The 5,856-nt window shown below is 39.3% G+C and overlaps 1 pseudogene; it reads right to left on the bottom strand.

The window, feature by feature from the left end:
- Positions 1 to 563: 563 nt before the first annotated feature.
- On the bottom strand, positions 564 to 1,463 carry LOC128587771 (60S ribosomal protein L32-like; annotated as a pseudogene).
- Between the last annotated feature and the right edge of the window lie 4,393 nt (positions 1,464 to 5,856).

Raw genomic sequence — 5,856 nt, 5'->3', positions numbered from 1 at the left:
ACAGTTGCAGCTGTTTTCTTGACGTTCTGAATGCTTCTGAAGAAATTGTAAGCTTACTTAATGTATTCTGAGATATTGTCACAATGTCAGGAAACATACAAACGCTCTCACTGTGCACACGTGTGGCTTCAGTTTCACACGGTATGTAGCCTGCAGTGTGTTGTCTTCCGAGCGCAGACGGTTGAATTGACACCATCAGATGTCACATGTGCTCAGGGTGACTTGGCGACGAGGCAATCATCAGTAACATTCCAACACACCATTGCAGCGTTAGGTGCCCACTGCTATCCAGGAGTCATGCGAGCGTTCTCAGGAGACTATTAAGCTGCTTCCACACCTCGGCGATGCCTCACACGTCATCTGCTGGCTTTACCATCGGCCTGCACCTCTCCCTGCATCAGCAGCCGGGATGTGGAAGGGCCGAATCTTGCTTTCTATTTTCCTGTCAATTAATTTTCATGATAAAAGTAAACATAGTCCCTTATCTAGTATTATATATATATATATATTTGGCAGTATTTATGGTTTTATTTAAACACAAATAGCATGTGCACATGAGCTGTCTATTCATTTTCTTCACAGTGCAGTCTGGCATTGGGATTGGGACTCTGATGGCCAGCTGGGCTGCTCTTTCCACAGTGGCTTTGCGGTTCTTGGAGGAAACGCTGTGAGCAATCTCTGCACAAGAATATTTGTTGCACATCAGCAGCACTTCTAGCTCCTTGACGTTGTGGACGAGAAACTTCCGGAAACCACTGGGAAGCATATGCTTTGTTTTCTTGTTGCTCCCGTAACCAATGTTGGGCATCAGTATCTGGCCCTTGAATCTTCTCTGAACCCTATTGTCAATACCTCTGGGTTTCCACCAGTTAAGCTTAATTTTGACATATTGATCTGACTGGTGCCAGATAAACTTCTTGGTCCTCTTTTTGACGATCTTTGGCTTCACAAGAGGTCTGAGGGCGGCCATGAATAAGAGATGGTGGACACCTCCGTAGGTAGTGCCCAGGAAGAAAGCTAGTATTATATTTTTTAATGCCAGCATGGCTTCTACAAAATCTCAAAAGAAAATAGAACCCTGGAAAAGAAGAATTGTGGATAAAGGAAGATTGTTGAATGAAAAGTGGAAAGTTGCCTACTTTTTTGTTGAGGCAGATAGTAAAGAACTCTGCTTAATTTGTGGGGAACTGGTGCAAGTTTTCAAGACTATAATTTGCATTATATGCAAAAACATGCCGTCAAATTCGGTGCCTATGAAGGATTGTGTCAGAGGGACAAAATTGTAGAAATGAAAAAATGTCTGTCTTAACAAATTGTTTTAAAAAAGTTGCAACTCCATAAAATCTTTCCACAGGCCGACATCCTCAAGACTTTCTACCATACTTTCTTCTAGGATTTTTATCATTTCATGTTTTTATCCATCCTTAGTCAATTTTTGTAACTGGTGAAAGTTGAGGGTCCAGTTTCAGTCTTTTACATGTGGTTATCCTGTTCTCCCAGCACCGTTTGTTGTATAGGGAATCTTCTCCTCACTGTGCTTGTTTGGTTTATCAAAGATGAGATGGTGATGAGACACTGGTTTTATCTCTTGGTTTTCTATTATGTTCCATATTTCTATGTCTCTATTTTTGTGCCAATACCATGCTGTTTTGATCACTGGGGACTTATGATATTACCTGAATTCTGGTAGGAGATGCTTCTGTTTTTATTACTAAAGATCGCCTTGGCTATATGGAATTTTTCTCTGGTTCTATGAAACAAAGAACTATTTTTTCCAGTTCTTCAAAGTATGATGTCTGCATTTTTTTTTTTTTTAATTTTTTTATTAAATCATAAGTGTATACAATGATATGATTATGGGGCATCATACACTCACTTCATAAACCATTTGACACATTTTTATCCCAGTGGTTAACATAGCCTTTCCGGCGTTATCTCAGTTACTGTGCCAAAACATTTATATTCTACATTTACCAAGTTTCGCAAATACCCCTGTAATATGCACCACAGGTGTGATCCCACCGATTCCCCTCCCTCTACCCACCCCCCCTTTCCCACTTCCCCCTATTGTTAAGTTGTAGCTGGGTTATAGCTTTCATGTGAGAGTCCCAAATTAGTTTCATAGTAGGGCTGTGTACATTGGGTATTTTTTCTTCCATTCTTGGGATACTTTACTAAGAAGAATATGTTCCAGCTCCATCCATGTAAACATGAAAGAGGTAAAGTCTCCATCTTTCTTTAAGGCTGCATAGTATTCCATGGTATACATATACCACAATTTATTAATCCATTCGTGGATCGATGGGCACTTCGGCTTTTTCCATGACTTAGCAATTATGAATTGGGCTGCAATAAACATTCTGGTACAAATATCTTTGTTATGTTGTGATTTTTGGTCTTCTGGGTATATGCCCAGCAGAGGAATTACAGGATTGAATGGCAGATCTATTTTTAGATCTCTGAGTGTTCTCCATATATCCCTCCAAAAGGAATGTATTAATTTGCATTCCCACCAGCAGTGCAGAAGTGTTCCCTTTTCTCCGCATCCACGCCAACATCTCTGGTCTTGAGATTTTGTGATATAGGCTAGTCTCATTGGAGTTAGATGATATCTCAAAGTAGTTTTGATTTGCATTTCTCTGATGATTAAAGATGATGAGCATTTTTTCATATGTCTGAAGGCCGTGCGCCTGTCTTCTTCAGAGAAGTTTCTCTTCAAATCCCTTGCCCAGCCTGCGATGGGATCCCTTGTTTTTTTCTTGCTGATGCGTTTGAGTTCTCTGTGGATTCTGGTTATTAAACCTTTGTCAGAGTTATACCCTGCGAATATCTTCTCCCATTCTGAGGGCTGTCTGCTTGCTCTGCTTACTGTGTTCTTAGCTGTGCAGAAGCTTTTTAGTTTGATCAAGTCCCAGTAGTGTATTTTTGAAGCTGCTTCAATTGCCCGGGGGGTTCTCCTCATGAAATACTCACCCAGACCAATTTCTTCAAGGGTTTTCCCTGCATTCTCCTCTAGTATTTTTATAGTTTCATGTCTTAAGTTTAAATCTTTAATCCAATGAGAGTCTATCTTAGTTAATGGTGAAAGGTGTGGGTCCAATTTCAGTCTTCTGCAGGTTGCCAGCCAGTTCACCCAGCACCATTTGTTAAATAGGGAATCTTTTCCCCACTGAATGTTTTTAATTGGCTTGTCAAAAATCAAATAGCGGTAAGTAGCTGGATTCATCTCTTGGCTCTCTATTCTATTCCAGATATCTACTTCTCTGTTTTTGTGCCAATACCATGCTGTTTTGATCACTATCGATTTGTAGTAAAGTCTGAGGTCTGGTAGTGTGATTCCTCCTGTTTTGTTTTTATTTCTGACTCTACTACAAAACTCCTAGAAGTGATCAAGGAATACAGCAGCGTCTCAGGTTACAAAATCAACATTCATAAATCGGTAGCCTTTATATACACTAACAACAGTCAAATTGAAAAAGCAGTTAAGGACTCTATCCCATTCACAGTAGTGCCAAAGAAGATGAAATATTTGGGAATTTACCTAACAAAAGACGTGAAAGATCTCTATAAAGAGAACTATGAAACTCTAAGAAAAGAAATAGCCGAAAATGTTAACAAATGGAAAAACATACCATGCTCATGGCTAGGAAGAATCAACATTATCAAAATGTCCATACTACCCAAAGCAATATATAATTTCAACGCACTCCCTATTAAAGCTCCACTGTCATATTTTAAAGATCTTGAAAAAACATTACTTCGTTTTATATGGAATCAGAAAAAACCTCGAATAGCCAAGACATTACTCAGAAATAAAAACAAAACAGGAGGAATCACACTACCAGACCTCAGACTTTACTACAAATCGATAGTGATCAAAACAGCATGGTATTGGCACAAAAACAGAGAAGTAGATATCTGGAATAGAATAGAGAACCAAGAGATGAATCCAGCTACTTACCGCTATTTGATTTTTGACAAGCCAATTAAAAACATTCAGTGGGGAAAAGATTCCCTATTTAACAAATGGTGCTGGGTGAACTGGCTGGCAACCTGCAGAAGACTGAAATTGGACCCACACCTTTCACCATTAACTAAGATAGACTCTCATTGGATTAAAGATTTAAACTTAAGACATGAAACGATGTCTGCATTTTAATGGGGATTCCACTCAGTGACAATTGCAACAACAACAAAAATAAACAAATGGCACTTAATTAAACTGAAAAGCTTCTGCACAGCTAAGGACACAACAATTAAAGCAAATAGACAAACTTCAGAATGGGAAAAGATAGACCAAGTGTAGTGGTTCACACTTGTAATCCCAGCACTTGGGAGGCTGAGGCAGGAGGAGGCCTGAGTTCACAGGTTTGAGACCAGCCTGAGCAACCAGTCTCTAAAAATACCTGGGTGTTGTGGCAGGCACCTGTAGTCCCAGCTACTTGGGAGGCTGAGGCAAGAGAATCATTTAAGCCCAAGAGTTTGAGGTTGCTGTGAGCTATGATGGCACAGCAACCTCAAACTCTACTGAGGGCAAAAAGTGAGACTCTGTGTCAAAAAAAAAAAAATGGGAAAAGATATTTGGATGTCATGAATCTGACAAGACTTGATAACTAGAATCTATAGAGAACTCAAATTAATCAACAAAAAAGAGCAAGCGATACCATCTATCACTGGGCAAGAGACATGAACAGAATTTTCTCAGAGATAGACAAGACAATGGCTAACAAACATATGAAAAAATGCTCATTATCCTTAATCACCAGAGAAATGCAAGTCAAAACCACCCTGAGATGTCACCTAACCCCAGTGAGAATGGCCCACATCACAAAGTCTCAAAGCTGTAGGTGCTGAGCTGGATGTGGAGAGAAGAGAACAATTTTACAGTGTTGGTGGAACTGCAAACTAATACAGCCTTTATGGAAAGAAGTATGGAGAATCCTCAAAGAACTCAAATTAAACCTTGCATTTGATCGTGCAATCCCATTTCTAGGCATTTACCCAGAAGAAAAAAGTCATTTTACCATTAGACTAGATTTGGACTAGATTGTTTATCACAGCTCTATTTACAATCTCCAAGATGTGGCAACGGTCTAAATGCCCACCAACCCAGGAATGGATTAACAAGCTGTGGTATATGTAGACCATGGAATACTATTCACCCATTAAAAAGACGGAGACTGTCTATCTTTTGTATTAACCTGGATGGAGTTGGAATATATCCTTTTTAGTAAAGTATCACAAGAATGGAAAAGCAAATATCTGATGTACTGAATACTAATATGAAGCCAGTAGATAATCTAACTTATGCTCACATAGGAGAAAAACTCAATTCAATTCAAGTTGTGGGGAGGGGGAATGAGGGGAGGGGGGTGGAGTGGGGGAGTTTGGTGTGCTCCCACTTAATGGGCACAGGGTAGGGATGTACAGCACACCTTTTGAGTGCAGGATGCAACTACAAGAGGGACTCTACCTAGCAAATTCAAATATTGTGAGTGGTTGTTTGTACCCTCATATTAACCTGAAATAAAAAATAATTATAGATTTAAAAAACAGTTAGAACTCCGACAGATTCCATTGTAAAAGCTAGTTATGTGTAGCATATTTAATAGCAAAAAAAAAAAAATGAAAACCATTTACTGACAGTAAGGTTGTTAAGTAGTGTGTGGAAAGTATGGCAGATATAATTTGCCCTGACAAAAAAGGGGGATATTTCTAAAATCAGTTCCTCTCACTGGACTATGGCCAGGCAAATTGAAAAAGTTGGAAAAATCTATCCAAAGAATTTTGGAGAGTAAAGCTGCTGATTTTAAACTTTATGCCTTGGTGAGGGATGACAGCACTGATGCTACAAAT

This window comes from Nycticebus coucang, chromosome 6 (genome assembly GCF_027406575.1).
Source record: "Nycticebus coucang isolate mNycCou1 chromosome 6, mNycCou1.pri, whole genome shotgun sequence".
Lineage (NCBI taxonomy): Eukaryota > Metazoa > Chordata > Mammalia > Primates > Lorisidae > Nycticebus > Nycticebus coucang.
The sequence above is the reverse complement of the archived record's forward strand: the minus strand, read 5'-3'. Positions and strand labels throughout refer to the sequence as shown.